Source organism: Oncorhynchus masou, chromosome 29 (genome assembly GCF_036934945.1).
Source record: "Oncorhynchus masou masou isolate Uvic2021 chromosome 29, UVic_Omas_1.1, whole genome shotgun sequence".
Taxonomy (NCBI): domain Eukaryota; kingdom Metazoa; phylum Chordata; class Actinopteri; order Salmoniformes; family Salmonidae; genus Oncorhynchus; species Oncorhynchus masou.
The window spans coordinates 843,155-862,192 of record NC_088240.1 but is presented as its reverse complement, the minus strand read 5'-3'; positions in this window follow the sequence as shown (position 1 = coordinate 862,192).

Here is a 19,038-nt window from a genome sequence, read left to right as displayed (position 1 = left end):
ACACCCCATCTCTACCCTGTCAGTGACTACACCCATCTCTCCCCCTGTCAGTGACAACACCCCATCTCATGTCTGTCAGTGACAACACCCCATCTCATGTCTGTCAGTGACAACACCCCATCTCATGTCTGTCAGTGACTACACCCCATCTCATGTCTGTCAGTGACAACACCCCATCTCTCCCCTGTCAGTGACTACACCCATCTCTACCCTGTCAGTGACTACACCCATCTCTCCCCTGTCAGTGACAACACCCCATCTCATGTCTGTCAGTGACAACACCCCATCTCATGTCTGTCAGTGACAACACCCCATCTCATGTCTGTCAGTGACTACACCCATCTCTACCCTGTTAGTGACTACACCCCATCTCTCCCCTGTCAGTGACTACACCCCATCTCTCCCCTGTCAGTGACTACACCCATCTCTACCCTGTCAGTGACTACACCCATCTCTCCCCTGTCAGTGACAACACCCCATCTCATGTCTGTCAGTGACTACACCCATCTCTACCCTGTCAGTGACTACACCCATCTCTCCCCTGTCAGTGACTACACCCCATCTCTCCCCTGTCAGTGACTACACCCATCTCTACCCTGTCAGTGACTACACCCATCTCTCCCCTGTCAGTGACTACACCCCATCTCTACCCTGTCAGTGACTACACCCCATCTCATGTCTGTCAGTGACTACACCCCATCTCTACCCTGTCAGTGACTACACCCATCTCTCCCCTGTCAGTGACAACACCCCATCTCATGTCTGTCAGTGACAACACCCCATCTCATGTCTGTCAGTGACAACACCCCATCTCATGTCTGTCAGTGACTACACCCCATCTCATGTCTGTCAGTGACAACACCCCATCTCTCCCCTGTCAGTGACTACACCCATCTCTACCCTGTCAGTGACTACACCCATCTCTCCCCTGTCAGTGACTACACCCATCTCTCCCCTGTCAGTGACAACACCCCATCTCATGTCTGTCAGTGACAACACCCCATCTCATGTCTGTCAGTGACAACACCCCATCTCATGTCTGTCAGTGACTACACCCCATCTCATGTCTGTCAGTGACAACACCCCATCTCTCCCTGTCAGTGACTACACCCATCTCTACCCTGTCAGTGACTACACCCATCTCTCCCCTGTCAGTGACAACACCCATCTCTCCCTGTCAGTGACTACACCCCATCTCCCTGTCAGTGACTACACCCCATCTCTCCCTGTCAGTGACTACACCCCATCTCTACCCTGTCAGTGACTACACCCCATCTCTCCCCTGTCAGTGACTACACCCCATCTCTACCCTGTCAGTGACTACACCCATCTCTACCCTGTCAGTGACTACACCCATCTCTACCCTGTCAGTGACGACACCCCATCTCTCCCTGTCAGTGACTACACCCCATCTCTCCTGTCAGTGACTACACCCCATCTCTACCCTGTCAGTGACAACACCCCATCTCTCCCCTGTCAGTGACTACACCCATCTCTACCCTGTCAGTGACTACACCCATCTCTCCCCTGTCAGTGACTACACCCCATCTCTCCCCTGTCAGTGACTACACCCATCTCTACCCTGTCAGTGACTACACCCATCTCTCCCCTGTCAGTGACTACACCCCATCTCTACCCTGTCAGTGACTACACCCATCTCTACCCTGTCAGTGACTACACCCATCTCTCCCCTGTCAGTGACTACACCCATCTCTACCCTGTCAGTGACTACACCCCATCTCTACCCTGTCAGTGACTACACCCATCTCTACCCTGTCAGTGACTACACCCCATCTCTACCCTGTCAGTGACTACACCCCATCTCTACCCTGTCAGTGACTACACCCCATCTCATGTCTGTCAGTGACTACACCCCATCTCTCCCCTGTCAGTGACTACACCCATCTCATGTCTGTCAGTGACTACACCCCATCTCTCCCCTGTCAGTGACTACACCCCATCTCTACCCTGTCAGTGACTACACCCATCTCTCCCCTGTCAGTGACAACACCCCATCTCATGTCTGTCAGTGACTACACCCCATCTCATGTCTGTCAGTGACAACACCCCATCTCTCCCCCTGTCAGTGACTACACCCATCTCTACCCCTGTCAGTGACTACACCCATCTCTCCCTGTCAGTGACAACACCCCATCTCATGTCTGTCAGTGACAACACCCCATCTCATGTCTGTCAGTGACAACACCCCATCTCATGTCTGTCAGTGACTACACCCATCTCTACCCTGTTAGTGACTACACCCCATCTCTCCCCTGTCAGTGACTACACCCCATCTCTCCCCTGTCAGTGACTACACCCATCTCTACCCTGTCAGTGACTACACCCATCTCTCCCTGTCAGTGACAACACCCCATCTCATGTCTGTCAGTGACTACACCCATCTCTACCCTGTCAGTGACTACACCCATCTCTCCCTGTCAGTGACTACACCCCATCTCTCCCCTGTCAGTGACTACACCCATCTCTACCCTGTCAGTGACTACACCCATCTCTCCCTGTCAGTGACTACACCCCATCTCTACCCTGTCAGTGACTACACCCCATCTCATGTCTGTCAGTGACTACACCCCATCTCTACCCTGTCAGTGACTACACCCATCTCTCCCCTGTCAGTGACAACACCCCATCTCATGTCTGTCAGTGACAACACCCCATCTCATGTCTGTCAGTGACAACACCCCATCTCATGTCTGTCAGTGACTACACCCCATCTCATGTCTGTCAGTGACAACACCCCATCTCTCCCCTGTCAGTGACTACACCCATCTCTACCCTGTCAGTGACTACACCCATCTCTCCCCTGTCAGTGACAACACCCATCTCTCCCCTGTCAGTGACTACACCCCATCTCTCCCCTGTCAGTGACTACACCCCATCTCTCCCCTGTCAGTGACTACACCCCATCTCTACCCTGTCAGTGACTACACCCCATCTCTCCCCTGTCAGTGACTACACCCCATCTCTACCCTGTCAGTGACTACACCCATCTCTACCCTGTCAGTGACTACACCCATCTCTACCCTGTCAGTGACGACACCCCATCTCTCCCTGTCAGTGACTACACCCCATCTCTCCCTGTCAGTGACTACACCCCATCTCTACCCTGTCAGTGACAACACCCCATCTCTCCCTGTCAGTGACTACACCCATCTCTACCCTGTCAGTGACTACACCCATCTCTCCCCTGTCAGTGACTACACCCCATCTCTCCCCTGTCAGTGACTACACCCATCTCTACCCTGTCAGTGACTACACCCATCTCTCCCCTGTCAGTGACTACACCCATCTCTCCCCTGTCAGTGACTACACCCCATCTCTACCCTGTCAGTGACTACACCCATCTCTACCCTGTCAGTGACTACACCCATCTCTCCCTGTCAGTGACTACACCCATCTCTACCCTGTCAGTGACTACACCCCATCTCTACCCTGTCAGTGACTACACCCATCTCTACCCTGTCAGTGACTACACCCCATCTCTACCCTGTCAGTGACTACACCCCATCTCTACCCTGTCAGTGACTACACCCCATCTCATGTCTGTCAGTGACTACACCCCATCTCTCCCCTGTCAGTGACTACACCCATCTCATGCCTGTCAGTGACTACACCCCATCTCTCCCCTGTCAGTGACTACACCCCATCTCTACCCTGTCAGTGACTACACCCCATCTACCCTGTCAGTGACTACACCCCATCTCTACCCTGTCAGTGACTACACCCCATCTCATGTCTGTCAGTGACTACACCCATCTCTACCCTGTCAGTGACTACACCCCACCTCTCCCCTGTCAGTGACAACACCCCATCTCATATCTGTCAGTGACTACACCCCATCTCATGTCTGTCAGTGACTACACCCGATCTCATATCTGTCAGTGACTACACCCCATCTCTCCCCTGTCAGTGACTACACCCATCTCATGTCTGTCAGTGACTACACCCCATCTCTCCCCTGTCAGTGACTACACCCCATCTCATATCTGTCAGTGACTACACCCATCTCTACCCTGTCAGTGACTACACCCCATCTCTACCCTGTCAGTGACTACACCCATCTCTACCCTGTCAGTGACTACACCCCATCTCTCCCCTGTCAGTGACTACACCCCATCTCTCCCCTGTCAGTGACTACACCCCATCTCTCCCCTGTCAGTGACTACACCCCATCTCTACCCCGTCAGTGACTACACCCCATCTCTCCCCTGTCAGTGACTACACCCATCTCATGTCTGTCAGTGACTACACCCCATCTCTATCCTGTCAGTGACAACACCCCATCTCTACCCTGTCAGTGACTACACCCATCTCTACCCTGTCAGTGACTACACCCCATCTCTACCCTGTCAGTGACTACACCCATCTCTACCCTGTCAGTGACTACACCCCATCTCTACCCTGTCAGTGACTACACCCCATCTCTACCCTGTCAGTGACTACACCCCATCTCATGTCTGTCAGTGACTACACCCATCTCTACCCTGTCAGTGACTACACCCCATCTCTACCCTGTCAGTGACTACACCCCATCTCATGTCTGTCAGTGACTACACCCCATCTCATATCTGTCAGTGACTACACCCCATCTCTCCCCTGTCAGTGACTACACCCATCTCATGTCTGTCAGTGACTACACCCCATCTCTACCCTGTCAGTGACTACACCCCATCTCTCCCTGTCAGTGACTACACCCCATCTCTCCCCTGTCAGTGACTACACCCCATCTCTACCCTGTCAGTGACTACACCCATCTCATGTCTGTCAGTGACTACACCCCATCTCTACCCTGTCAGTGACTACACCCATCTCATGTCTGTCAGTGACTACACCCCATCTCTACCCTGTCAGTGACTACACCCCATCTCTCCCCTGTCAGTGACTACACCCCATCTCTACCCTGTCAGTGACAACACCCCATCTCTCCCCTGTCAGTGACTACACCCCATCTCTCCCCTGTCAGTGACTACACCCCATCTCTACCCTGTCAGTGACTACACCCCATCTCTACCCTGTCAGTGACTACACCCCATCTCTACCCTGTCAGTGACTACACCCCATCTCATGTCTGTCAGTGACTACACCCATCTCTACCCTGTCAGTGACTACACCCCACCTCTCCCTGTCAGTGACAACACCCCATCTCATATCTGTCAGTGACTACACCCCATCTCATGTCTGTCAGTGACTACACCCCATCTCATATCTGTCAGTGACTACACCCCATCTCATGTCTGTCAGTGACTACACCCCATCTCATGTCTGTCAGTGACTACACCCCATCTCATGTCTGTCAGTGACTACACCCCATCTCTACCCCGTCAGTGATCTGTTCCAGATCTCCCCGAGCAGCAGCCTGGTCTCTGATCTGTTTTGTAGTGCGGCAGGAGTTGGCAAGATGGCACAAACCTGAGACCAGACCACCCGGGAAGGTGCCTTCCCTGCAGGTGAACATGCCCTGTCGGGACCTGGGTCTCGTGTGGCAACCGTTGTGCAGAGACTCAATGTGGAGCAGAACGCCCGTCTCCTGTCTCACCATCCCCAGAAAGGAGCAGCTGGTGCTGGGTGAGAAGGGGAGGGGAACACCAGGAAGGGGATGTGAGGATTCCAGCGTGCCAGATGGGTGCTGATTATTGGGGAAACAGGGCTAGAGACACCATCAGACCCATTAAGCTTATTAAGGGACCCTGGGGGCCCATATTAGCGCCCATAAGCAGAATCCAATTGAAAAATGGAACAGAAGAGACAATTCTCTAACTGTCTTTGGCCTGAGGGGAGGGGAGGGGGGACAAGTGTTTCTATGACCATGTTTTATTTACGGGGGGGTTAGGCAAGCTCATTGAAAAGTTATACTTCTCATCAACTTGCGAGTTTTAAAAATCAGAGGATTTGGATTCAAACTTTTGTCTCTGCTCATTGGATATTTGCGAGAGAGAGAGAGAGAGAGAGAGAGAGAGAGAGAGAGAGAGAGATGCATTTCCTATTACACTGTGACAAATACTCAGACCTAAGAGAATATTTCTTTCCCAAAATTATAATTCAATACAAAGACCTTGAAACTATAAAAGATGAAGAAAAAATCTAATATTTATTGGGTGAAAAGCCAAAATGTGCAGTTCTGGCAGCCAAATATGTGTCCTCCTGCCACAACCTGAGGGACAGCCAGTGAAAAGTGCAAAGTCATGTCGATAATATTTCCCATCTTGTTTTGTGTTACATACCAGGTCATGTAACCTCTCTTTACAGGTGTGGTGACATCTCTTTACAGGTGTGGTTACCTCTCTTTACAGGTGTGGTTACCTCTCTTTACAGGTGTGGTTACCTCTCTTTACAGGTGTGGTGAACTCTCTTTACAGGTGTGGTTACCTCTCTTTACAGGTGTGGTTCCCTCTCTTTACAGGTGTGGTTCCCTCTCTTTACAGGTGTGCTCTCTTTACAGGTGTGGTTCCCTCTCTTTACAGGTGTGGTTACCTCTCTTTACAGGTGTGGTGACCTCTCTTTACAGGTGTGGTTCCCTCTCTTTACAGGTGTGGTTCCCTCTCTTTACAGGTGTGGTTACCTTTCTTTATAGGTGTGGTTACCTCTCTTTACAGGTGTGGTGACCTCTCTTTACAGGTGTGGTGACCTCTCTTTACAGGTGTGGTTCCCTCTTTTACAGGTGTGGTTACCTCTCTTTACAGGTGTGGTTCCCTCTCTTTACAGGTGTGGTTCCCTCTCTTTACAGGTGTGGTTACCTCTCTTTACAGGTGTGGTTACCTCTCTTTACAGGTGTGGTTACCTCTCTTTACAGGTGTGGTTCCCTCTCTTTACAGGTGTGGTTCCCTCTCTTTACAGGTGTGGTTACCTTTCTTTATAGGTGTGGTTACCTCTCTTTACAGGTGTGGTGACCTCTCTTTACAGGTGTGGTGACCTCTCTTTACAGGTGTGGTTCCCTCTCTTTACAGGTGTGGTTACCTCTCTTTACAGGTGTGGTTACCTCTCTTTACAGGTGTGGTGATCTCTCTTTACAGGTGTGGTGACCTCTCTTTACAGGTGTGGTGACCTCTCTTTACAGGTGTGGTGACCTCTCTTTACAGGTGTGGTTATCTCTCTTTACCGGTGTGGTGACCTTTCTTTACAGGTGTGGTTCCCTCTCTTTACAGGTGTGGTTCCCTCTCTTTACAGGTGTGGTGACCTCTCTTTACAGGTGTGGTTACCTCTCTTTACAGGTGTGGTGACCTCTCTTTACAGGTGTGGTTCCAGGTGTGGTGACCTCTCTTACAGGTGTGGTGACCTCTCTTTACAGGTGTGGTGACCTCTCTTTACAGGTGTGGTGACCTCTCTTTACAGGTGTGGTGACCTCTCTTTACAGGTGTGGTTACCTCTCTTTACAGGTGTGGTTACCTCTCTTTACAGGTGTGGTGACCTCTCTTACAGGTGTGGTTACCTCTCTTACAGGTGTGGTGACCTCTCTTTACAGGTGTGGTTACCTCTCTTTACAGGTGTGGTGACCTCTCTTTACAGGTGTGGTTACCTCTCTTTACAGGTGTGGTTCCCTCTCTTTACAGGTGTGGTGACCTCTCTTACAGGTGTGGTTCCCTCTCTTTACAGGTGTGGTTCCCTCTTTACAGGTGTGGTTACCTCTCTTTACAGGTGTGGTTACCTCTCTTTACAGGTGTGGTTCCCTCTCTTTACAGGTGTGGTGACCTCTCTTACAGGTGTGGTTCCCTCTCTTTACAGGTGTGGTTCCCTCTCTTTACAGGTGTGGTGACCTCTCTTTACAGGTGTGGTGACCTCTCTTTACAGGTGTGGTTCCCTCTCTTTACAGGTGTGGTTACCTCTCTTTGCAGGTGTGGTTACCTTTCTTTACAGGTGTGGTTCCCTCTCTTTACAGGTGTGGTGACCTCTCTTTACAGGTGTGGTGACCTCTCTTTACAGGTGTGGTGACCTCTCTTTACAGGTGTGGTTACCTCTCTTTGCAGGTGTGGTTACCTTTCTTTACAGGTGTGGTTACCTCTCTTTACAGGTGTGGTGACCTCTCTTTACAGGTGTGGTTCCTCTCTTTACAGGTGTGGTTCCCTCTTTACAGGTGTGGTGACCTCTCTTTACAGGTGTGGTTACCTCTCTTTACAGGTGTGGTTACCTCTTTTACAGGTGTGGTTCCCTCTCTTTACAGGTGTGGTGACCTCTCTTTACAGGTGTGGTGACCTCTCTTTACAGGTGTGGTGACCTCTCTTTACAGGTGTGGTTACCCTCTCTTTACAGGTGTGGTTCCCTCTCTTTACAGGTGTGGTTCCCTCTCTTTACAGGTGTGGTTACCTCTCTTTACAGGTGTGGTTACCTCTCTTTACAGGTGTGGTGACCTCTTTTACAGGTGTGGTGACCTCTCTTTACAGGTGTGGTTCCCTCTCTTACAGGTGTGGTGACCTCTCTTTACAGGTGTGGTTCCCTCTTTACAGGTGTGGTTACCTCTCTTTACAGGTGTGGTTCCCTCTCTTTACAGGTGTGGTTACTCTTTACAGGTGTGGTTACCTTCTTTACAGGTGTGGTTACCTCTCTTTACAGGTGTGGTGACCTTTCTTTACAGGTGTGGTTACCCTCTCTTTACAGGTGTGGTTACCTCTCTTTACAGGTGTGGTTCCCTCTCTTTACAGGTGTGGTTACCTCTCTTTACAGGTGTGGTTACCTCTCTCTTACAGGTGTGGTGACCTCTTTTACAGGTGTGGTGACCTCTCTTTACAGGTGTGGTTACCTCTCTTTACAGGTGTGGTGACCTCTCTTTACAGGTGTGGTTACCTCTCTTTACAGGTGTGGTTACCCTCTTTACAGGTGTTTTCCCTTTTTACAGGTGTGGTGACCTCTCTTTACAGGTGTGGTGACCTCTTTACAGGTGTTACAGGTGTGGTTCCCTCTCTTTACAGGTGTGGTGACCTCTCTTACTTTACAGGTGTGGTTCCCTCTTTACAGGTGTGGTTCCCTCTCTTACAGGTGTGGTAACCTCTCTTTACAGGTGTGGTTCTTTACAGGTGTGGTTCCCTCTCTTTACAGGTGTGGTGACCTCTCTTACAGGTGTGGTTCCCTCTCTTTACAGGTGTGGTTCCCTCTCTTTACAGGTGTGGTGACCTCTCTTTACAGGTGTGGTGACCTCTCTTTACAGGTGTGGTGTGGTGACCTTTCTTTACAGGTGTGGTTGACCTCATCTTTGCAGGTGTGGTTACCTCTTACAGGTGTGGTGACCTTTCTTTACAGGTGTGGTTACCTCTCTTTACAGGTGTGGTTACCTCTCTTACAGGTGTGGTTCCTCTTACAGGTGTGGTTCCTCTCTTACAGGTGTGGTGACCTCTCTTTACAGGTGTGGTTCCCTCTCTTTACAGGTGTGGTGACCTCTTTACAGGTGTGGTGACCTCTCTTTACAGGTGTGGTTCCCTCTCTTTACAGGTGTGGTGACCTCTCTTTACAGGTGTGGTTACCTCTCTTACAGGTGTGGTTACCTGGTGTGGTTACCCTCTCTTTACAGGTGTGGTGACCTCTCTTTACAGGTGTGGACTTGGTGGACACAGGTGTGGTCTCTTTACAGGTGTGGTTACCTCTTTACAGGTGTGGTTCCCTCTTTACAGGTGTGGTTCCCTCTCTTTACAGGTGTGCTCTCTTTACAGGTGTGGTTCCCTCTCTTTACAGGTGTGGTGAACTCTCTACAGGTGTGGTTACCTCTTTACAGGTGTGGTTCCCTCTCTTTACAGGTGTGGTTCCCTCTCTTTACAGGTGTGCTCTCTTTACAGGTGTGGTTCCCTCTCTTTACAGGTGTGGTTACCTCTCTTTACAGGTGTGGTGACCTCTCTTTACAGGTGTGGTTCCCTCTCTTTACAGGTGTGGTTCCCTCTCTTTACAGGTGTGGTTACCTTTCTTTATAGGTGTGGTTACCTCTCTTTACAGGTGTGGTGACCTCTCTTTACAGGTGTGGTGACCTCTCTTTACAGGTGTGGTTCCCTCTCTTTACAGGTGTGGTTACCTCTTTACAGGTGTGGTTCCCTCTCTTTACAGGTGTGGTTCCCTCTCTTACAGGTGTGGTTACCTCTCTTACAGGTGTGGTGACCTCTCTTTACAGGTGTGGTTACCTCTCTTTACAGGTGTGGTTCCCTCTCTTTACAGGTGTGGTTCCCTCTCTTTACAGGTGTGGTTACCTCTCTTTTACAGGTGTGGTTACCTCTCTTACAGGTGTGGTTACCTCTCTTTACAGGTGTGGTTACCTCTCTTTACAGGTGTGGTGAACTCTCTTTACAGGTGTGGTTACCTCTCTTACAGGTGTGTTCCCTCTCTTTACAGGTGTGGTTCCCTCTCTTTACAGGTGTGCTCTCTTTACAGGTGTGGTTCCCTCTCTTTACAGGTGTGGTTACCTCTCTTTACAGGTGTGGTGACCTCTCTTTACAGGTGTGGTTCCCTCTCTTTACAGGTGTGGTTCCCTCTCTTTACAGGTGTGGTTACCTTTCTTTATAGGTGTGGTTACCTCTCTTTACAGGTGTGGTGACCTCTCTTTACAGGTGTGGTGACCTCTCTTTACAGGTGTGGTTCCCTCTCTTTACAGGTGTGGTTACCTCTCTTTACAGGTGTGGTTCCCTCTCTTTACAGGTGTGGTTCCCTCTCTTTACAGGTGTGGTTACCTCTCTTTACAGGTGTGGTTACCTCTCTTTACAGGTGTGGTTACCTCTCTTTACAGGTGTGGTTCCCTCTCTTTACAGGTGTGGTTCCCTCTCTTTTACAGGTGTGGTTACCTTTCTTTATAGGTGTGGTTACCTCTCTTTACAGGTGTGGTGACCTCTCTTACAGGTGTGGTGACCTCTTTACAGGTGTGGTTCCCTCTCTTTACAGGTGTGGTTACCTCTTTTACAGGTGTGGTTACCTCTCTTTACAGGTGTGGTGATCTCTCTTTACAGGTGTGGTGACCTCTCTTTACAGGTGTGGTGACCTCTCTTACAGGTGTGGTGACCTCTCTTTACAGGTGTGGTTATCTCTCTTTACCGGTGTGGTGACCTTTCTTTACAGGTGTGGTTCCCTCTCTTTACAGGTGTGGTTCCCTCTCTTTACAGGTGTGGTGACCTCTCTTTACAGGTGTGGTTACCTCTCTTTACAGGTGTGGTTCCCTCTCTTTACAGGTGTGGTGACCTCTCTTTACAGGTGTGGTTCCCTCTCTTTACAGGTGTGGTGACCTCTCTTTACAGGTGTGGTGACCTCTCTTTACAGGTGTGGTTACCTCTCTTTACAGGTGTGGTGACCTCTCTTTACAGGTGTGGTGACCTCTCTTTACAGGTGTGGTTACCTCTCTTTACAGGTGTGGTTACCTCTCTTTACAGGTGTGGTGACCTCTCTTTACAGGTGTGGTTACCTCTCTTTACAGGTGTGGTGACCTCTCTTTACAGGTGTGGTTACCTCTCTTTACAGGTGTGGTGACCTCTCTTTACAGGTGTGGTTACCTCTCTTTACAGGTGTGGTTCCCTCTCTTTACAGGTGTGGTGACCTCTCTTACAGGTGTGGTTCCCTCTCTTTACAGGTGTGGTTACCTCTCTTTACAGGTGTGGTGACCTCTCTTTACAGGTGTGGTTACCTCTCTTTACAGGTGTGGTTCCCTCTTTACAGGTGTGGTGACCTCTCTTACAGGTGTGGTTCCCTCTCTTTACAGGTGTGGTTCCCTCTCTTTACAGGTGTGGTGACCTCTCTTTACAGGTGTGGTGACCTCTCTTTACAGGTGTGGTTCCCTCTCTTTACAGGTGTGGTTACCTCTCTTTGCAGGTGTGGTTACCTTTCTTTACAGGTGTGGTTCCCTCTCTTTACAGGTGTGGTGACCTCTCTTTACAGGTGTGGTGACCTCTCTTTACAGGTGTGGTGACCTCTCTTTACAGGTGTGGTTACCTCTCTTTGCAGGTGTGGTTACCTTTCTTTACAGGTGTGGTTACCTCTCTTTACAGGCGTGGTGACCTCTCTTTACAGGTGTGGTTCCCTCTCTTTACAGGTGTGGTTCCCTCTCTTTACAGGTGTGGTGACCTCTCTTTACAGGTGTGGTTCCCTCTCTTTACAGGTGTGGTTACCTCTCTTTACAGGTGTGGTTCCCTCTCTTTACAGGTGTGGTGACCTCTCTTTACAGGTGTGGTGACCTCTCTTTACAGGTGTGGTGACCTCTCTTTACAGGTGTGGTTACCTCTCTTTACAGGTGTGGTTCCCTCTCTTTACAGGTGTGGTTCCCTCTCTTTACAGGTGTGGTTACCTCTCTTTACAGGTGTGGTTACCTCTCTTTACAGGTGTGGTGACCTCTCTTTATAGGTGTGGTGACCTCTCTTTACAGGTGTGGTGACCTCTCTTTACAGGTGTGGTGACCTCTCTTTACAGGTGTGGTTCCCTCTCTTTACAGGTGTGGTTACCTCTCTTTACAGGTGTGGTTCCCTCTCTTTACAGGTGTGGTGACCTCTCTTTACAGGTGTGGTTACCTCTCTTTGCAGGTGTGGTTACCTTTCTTTACAGGTGTGGTGACCTTTCTTTACAGGTGTGGTTACCTCTCTTTACAGGTGTGGTTACCTCTCTTTACAGGTGTGGTTCCCTCTCTTTACAGGTGTGGTTACCTCTCTTTACAGGTGTGGTTACCTCTCTTTACAGGTGTGGTGACCTCTCTTTACATGTGTGGTGACCTCTCTTTACAGGTGTGGTTACCTCTCTTTACAGGTGTGGTGACCTCTCTTTACAGGTGTGGTTACCTCTCTTTACAGGTGTGGTTACCTCTCTTTACAGGTGTGGTTCCCTCTCTTTACAGGTGTGGTTACATCTCTGTACAGGTGTGGTGACCTCTCTTTACAGGTGTTTTTCCCTCTCTTTACAGGTGTGGTGACCTCTCTTTACAGGTGTGGTGACCTCTCTTTACAGGCGTGGTTCCCTCTCTTTACAGGTGTGGTTCCCTCTCTTTACAGGTGTGGTTCCCTCTCTTTACAGGTGTGGTAACCTCTCTTTACAGGTGTGGTTACCTCTCTTTACAGGTGTGGTTCCCTCTCTTTACAGGTGTGGTGACCTCTCTTACAGGTGTGGTTCCCTCTCTTTACAGGTGTGGTTCCCTCTCTTTACAGGTGTGGTGACCTCTCTTTACAGGTGTGGTGACCTCTCTTTACAGGTGTGGTGACCTCTCTTTACAGCTGTGGTGACCTCTCTTTACAGGTGTGGTGACCTCTCTTTGCAGGTGTGGTTACCTTTCTTTACAGGTGTGGTGACCTTTCTTTACAGGTGTGGTTACCTCTCTTTACAGGTGTGGTTCCCTCTCTTTACAGGTGTGGTTCCCTCTCTTTACAGGTGTGGTTACCTCTCTTTACAGGTGTGGTTACCTCTCTTTACAGGTGTGGTTCCCTCTCTTTACATGTGTGGTGATCTCTCTTTACAGGTGTGGTGACCTCTCTTTACAGGTGTGGTTCCCTCTCTTTACAGGTGTGGTGACCTCTCTTTACAGGTGTGGTTACCTCTCTTTACAGGTGTGGTTCCCTCTCTTTACAGGTGTGGTTCCCTCTCTTTACAGGTGTGGTTACCTCTCTTTACAGGTGTGGTTACCTCTCTTTACAGGTGTGGTGACCTCTCTTTATAGGTGTGGTGACCTCTCTTTACAGGTGTGGTGACCTCTCTTTACAGGTGTGGTGACCTCTCTTTACAGGTGTGGTTCCCTCTCTTTACAGGTGTGGTTACCTCTCTTTTACAGGTGTGGTTCCCTCTCTTTACAGGTGTGGTGACCTCTCTTTACAGGTGTGTTACCTCTTTTTGCAGGTGACCTTCTTTACAGGTGTGGTTACCTCTCTTTACAGGTGTGGTTACCTCTCTTTACAGGTGTGGTTCCCTCTCTTTACAGGTGTGGTTCCCTCTGTGGTTACCTTTTTACAGGTGTGGTGACCTCTCTTTACAGGTGTGGTTACCTCTCTTTACAGGTGTGGTTCCCTCTCTTTACAGGTGTGGTGACCTCTCTTTACAGGTGTGGTTCCCTCTCTTTACAGGTGTGGTTCCCTCTCTTTACAGGTGTGGTGACCTCTCTTTACAGGTGTGGTTCCCTCTCTTTACAGGTGTGGTTACCTCTCTTTACAGGTGTGGTTACTTCACCTTACAGGTGTGGTTACCTCTCTTTACAGGTGTGTTGACCTCTCTTTACAGGTGTGGTTACCTCTCTTTACAGGTGTGGTTACCTCTCTTTACAGGTGTGGTTACTTCGCCTTACAGGTGTGGTTACCTCTCTTTACAGGTGTGGTTACCTCTCTTTACAGGTGTGGTTACCTCTCTTTACAGGTGTGGTTACCTCTCTTTACAGGTGTGGTTACCTCTCTTTACAGGTGTGGTTCCCTCTCTTTACAGGTGTGGTGACCTCTCTTTACAGGTGTGGTTACCTCTCTTTACAGGTGTGGTTCCCTCTCTTTACAAGTGTGGTGACCTCTCTTTACAGGTGTGGTGACCTCTCTTACAGGTGTGGTTCCTCTCTTTACAGGTGTGGTTACCTCTCTTTACAGGTGTGGTTACCTTCTTTACAGGTGTGGTTACCTCTCTTACAGGTGTGGTTACCTCTCTTTACAGGTGTGGTTCCCTCTCTTTACAGGTGTGGTGACCTCTCTTTACAGGTGTGGTGACCTCTCTTTGTGGTGACCTCTCTTTACAGGTGTGGTTACCTCTCTTTACAGGTGTGGTTACCTCTCTTTACAGGTGTGGTGACCTCTCTTTACAGGTGTGGTGACCTCTCTTTACAGGTGTGGTGACCTCTCTTTACAGGTGTGGTGACCTCTCTTTACAGGTGTGGTTACCTCTCTTTACAGGTGTGGTTACCTCTTTACAGGTGTGGTGACTCTTTACAGGTGTGGTGACCTCTCTTTACAGGTGTGGTGACCTCTCTTTACAGGTGTGGTGACCTTTTTACAGGTGTGGTGACCTCTCTTTACAGGTGTGGTGACCTCTCTTTACAGGTGTGGTTCCCTCTCTTTACAGGTGTGGTTCCCTCTCTTTACAGGTGTGGTTCCTCTCTTTACAGGTGTGGTTCCCTCTCTTTACAGGTGTGGTTACCTCTCTTTACAGGTGTGGTTCCCTCTCTTTACAGGTGTGGTTACCTCTCTTTACAGGTGTGGTTACCTCTCTTTACAGGTGTGGTTACCTCTCTTTACAGGTGTGGTTACCTCTCTTTACAGGTGTGGTTACCTCTCTTTACAGGTGTGGTTACCTCTCTTTACAGGTGTGGTTACTTCACCTTACAGGTGTGGTTACCTCTCTTTACAGGTGTGGTGACCTCTCTTTACAGGTGTGGTTACCTCTCTTTACAGGTGTGGTTACCTCTCTTTACAGGTGTGGTTACCTCTCTTTACAAGTGTTACAGGTGTGGTTACCTCTCTTTACAGGTGTGGTGACTCTTTACAGGTGTGGTTACCTCTCTTTACAGGTGTGGTTACCTCTCTTTACAGGTGTGGTGACCTCTCTTTACAGGTGTGGTTACCTCTCTTTACAGGTGTGGTTACCTCTCTTTACAGGTGTGGTTCCCTCTCTTTACAGTGTGGTTACCTCTCTTTACAGGTGTGGTTACCTCTCTTTACAGGTGTGGTTACCTCTCTTTACAGGTGTGGTGACCTCTCTTTACAGGTGTGGTTACCTCTCTTTACAGGTGTGGTTCCCTCTCTTTACAGGTGTGGTGACCTCTCAGGTGTGGTTACAGGTGTGGTTCCCTCTCTTTACAGGTGTGGTTCCCTCTCTTTACAGGTGTGGTTACCTCTCTTTACAGGTGTGGTTACCTCTCTTTACAGGTGTGGTGACCTCTCTTACAGGTGTGGTGACCTCTCTTTACTGTGGTTCCCTCTTTACAGGTGTGGTGACCTCTCTTTACAGGTGTGGTTACCTCTCTTTACAGGTGTGGTTCCCTCTTTACAGGTGTGGTGACTCTCTTTACAGGTGTGGTTACCCTCTTTACAGGTGTGGTTACCTCTCTTTACAGGTGTGGTTACCTCTCTTTACAGGTGTGGTTACCTCTCTTTTACAGGTGTGGTTCCCTCTCTTTACAGGTGTGGTTACCTCTCTTTACAGGTGTGGTTACCTCTCTTTACTGTGGTGACCTTTACAGGTGTGGTGACCTCTCTTTACAGGTGTGGTGACCTCTTTACAGGTGTGGTTACCTCTCTTTGCAGGTGTGGTTACCTCTTTACAGGTGTGGTGACCTTTCTTTACAGGTGTGGTTACCTCTCTTTACAGGTGTGGTGACCTCTTTACTTTTCCCTCTCTTTACAGGTGTGGTGACCTCTCTTTACAGGTGTGGTTCCCTCTCTTTGGTGACAGGTGTGGTTACCTCTCTTTACAGGTGTGGTGACCTCTCTTTACAGGTGTGGTTACCTCTCTTTACAGGTGTGGTGACCTCTCTTTACAGGTGTGGTGACCTCTCTTTACAGGTGTGGTTCCCTCTCTTTACAGGTGTGGTGACCTCTCTTTACAGGTGTGGTTACCTCTTTACAGGTGTGGTTCCCTCTCTTTACAGGTGTGGTTACCCTCTTTACAGGTGTGGTGACCTCTCTTTACAGGTGTGGTTACCTCTCTTTACAGGTGTGGTGACCTTCTTTACAGGTGTGGTGACCTCTCTTTACAGGTGTGGTGACCTCTCTTTACAGGTGTGGTGACCTCTCTTTACAGGTGTGGTTACCTCTCTTTACAGGTGTGGTTCCCTCTCTTTACAGGTGTGGTTCCCTCTCTTTACAGGTGTGGTGACCTCTCTTTACAGGTGTGGTTCCCTCTCTTTACAGGTGTGGTTCCCTCTCTTTACAGGTGTGGTGACCTCTCTTTACAGGTGTGGTTCCCTCTCTTTACAGGTGTGGTTACCCTCTCTTTACAGGTGTGGTTACCTCTCTTTACAGGTGTCTCTTTACAGGTTGACCTCTCTTGGTACAGGTGTGGTTACCTCTCTTTACAGGTGTGGTGACCTTTCTTTACAGGTTTACAGGTGTGGTTACCTCTCTTTACAGGTGTGGTTCCCTCTCTTTACAGGTGTGGTTCCCTATCTTTACAGGTGTGGTTACCTCTCTTTACAGGTGTGGTTAGGTGTGGTTGACCTCTCTTTACAGGTGTGGTTCCCTCTCTTTACAGGTGTGGTGACCTCTCTTTACAGGTGTGGTCTCTTACAGGTGTGGTTACCTCTCTTTACAGGTGTGGTTCCCTCTCTTTACATGTGTGTTACCTCTCTTTGCAGGTGTGGTTACAGGTGTGGTTACCTTTCTTTACAGGTGTGGTGACCTCTCTTTACAGGTGTGGTTACCTCTCTTTGCAGGTGTGGTTACCTTTCTTTACAGGTGTGGTGACCTCTCTTTACAGGTGTGGTTCCCTCTCTTTACAGGTGTGACCTTCCCTCTCTTTACAGGTGTGGTTCCCTCTCTTTACAGGTGTGGTTGGTTACCTCTCTTTACAGGTGTGGTTACCTCTCTTTACAGGTGTGGTTACCTCACTTTACAGGTGTGGTTACCTCTCTTTACAGGTGTGGTGACCTCTCTTTACAGGTGTGGTTCCCTCTCTTTACAGGTGTGGTTACCTCTCTTTACAGGTGTGGTGATACAGGTGTGGTTCCCTCTCTTTACAGGTGTGGTTACCTCTCTTTACAGGTGTGGTGACCTCTCTTTACAGGTGTGGTGACCTCTCTTTACAGGTGTGGTTACCTCTCTTTACAGGTGTGGTGTGGTGACCTCTCTTTACAGGTGTGGTTCCCTCTCTTTACAGGTGTGGTTACCTCTCTTTACAGGTGTGGTTACCTCTCTTTACAGGTGTGGTTGACCTCTCTTTACAGGTGTGGTTACCTCTCTTTACAGGTGTGGTGACCTCTCTTTACAGGTGTGGTGACCTCTCTTTACAGGTGTGGTGACTTTTTACAGGTGTGGTGACCTCTCTTTACAGGTGTGGTGACCTCTCTTTACAGGTGTGGTGACCTCTCTTTACAGGTGTGGTTCCCTCTCTTTACAAGTGTGGTGACCTCTCTTTACAGGTGTGGTTACCTCTCTTTGCAGGTGTGGTTACCTGTCTTTACAGGTGTGGTGACCTTTCTTTACAGGTGTGGTTCCCTCTCTTTACAGGTGTGGTGACCTCTCTTTACAGGTGTGGTTCCCTCTCTTTACAGGTGTGGTGACCTCTCTTTACAGGTGTGGTGACCTCTCTTTACAGGTGTGGTGACCTCTCTTTACAGGTGTGGTTCCCTCTCTTTACAGGTGTGGTGACCTCTCTTTACAGGTGTGGTGACCTCTCTTTACAGGTGTGGTTCCCTCTGTGGTTCCCTCTCTTTACAGGTGTGGTGACCTCTCTTTACAGGTGTGGTTCCCTCTTTACAGGTTGGTTCCCTCTCTTTACAGGTGTGGTTCCCTCTCTTTACAGGTGTGGTTCCCTCTCTTTACAGGTGTGGTTCCTCTCTTTACAGGTGTGGTGTGGTGACCTCTCTTTACAGGTGTGGTGACCTCTCTTTACAGGTGTGGTTCTCTTTACAGGTGTGGTTCCTCTCTTTACAGGTGTGGTTCCCTCTCTTTACAGGTGTGGTGACCTCTCTTTACAGGTGTGGTTACTCTTTTACAGGTGTGGTTCCCTCTCTTTACAGGTGTGGTTACCTCTCTTTACAGGTGTGGTTACCTCTCTTTACAGGTGTGGTTCCCTCTCTTTACATGTGTGGTGACCTCTCTTTACAGGTGTGGTTCCCTCTCTTTACAGGTGTGGTTACCTCTCTTTACAGGTGTGGTTGTGGTTACCTCTCTTTACAGGTGTGGTTCCCTCTCTTTACAGGTGTGGTTCCCTCTCTTTACAGGTGTGGTTACCTCTTTTACAGGTGTGGTTACCTCTCTTTACAGGTGTGGTTCCCTCTTTACATGTGTGGTGACCTCTCTTTACAGGTGTGGTTCCCTCTCTTTACAGGTGTGGTTCCTCTCTTTACAGGTGTGGTTACCTCTCTTTACTGTGGTTCCTTTACAGGTGTGGTTACCTCTCTTTACAGGTGTGGTTCCCTCTCTTTACAGGTGTGGTTCCCTCTCTTTACAGGTGTGGTTCCCT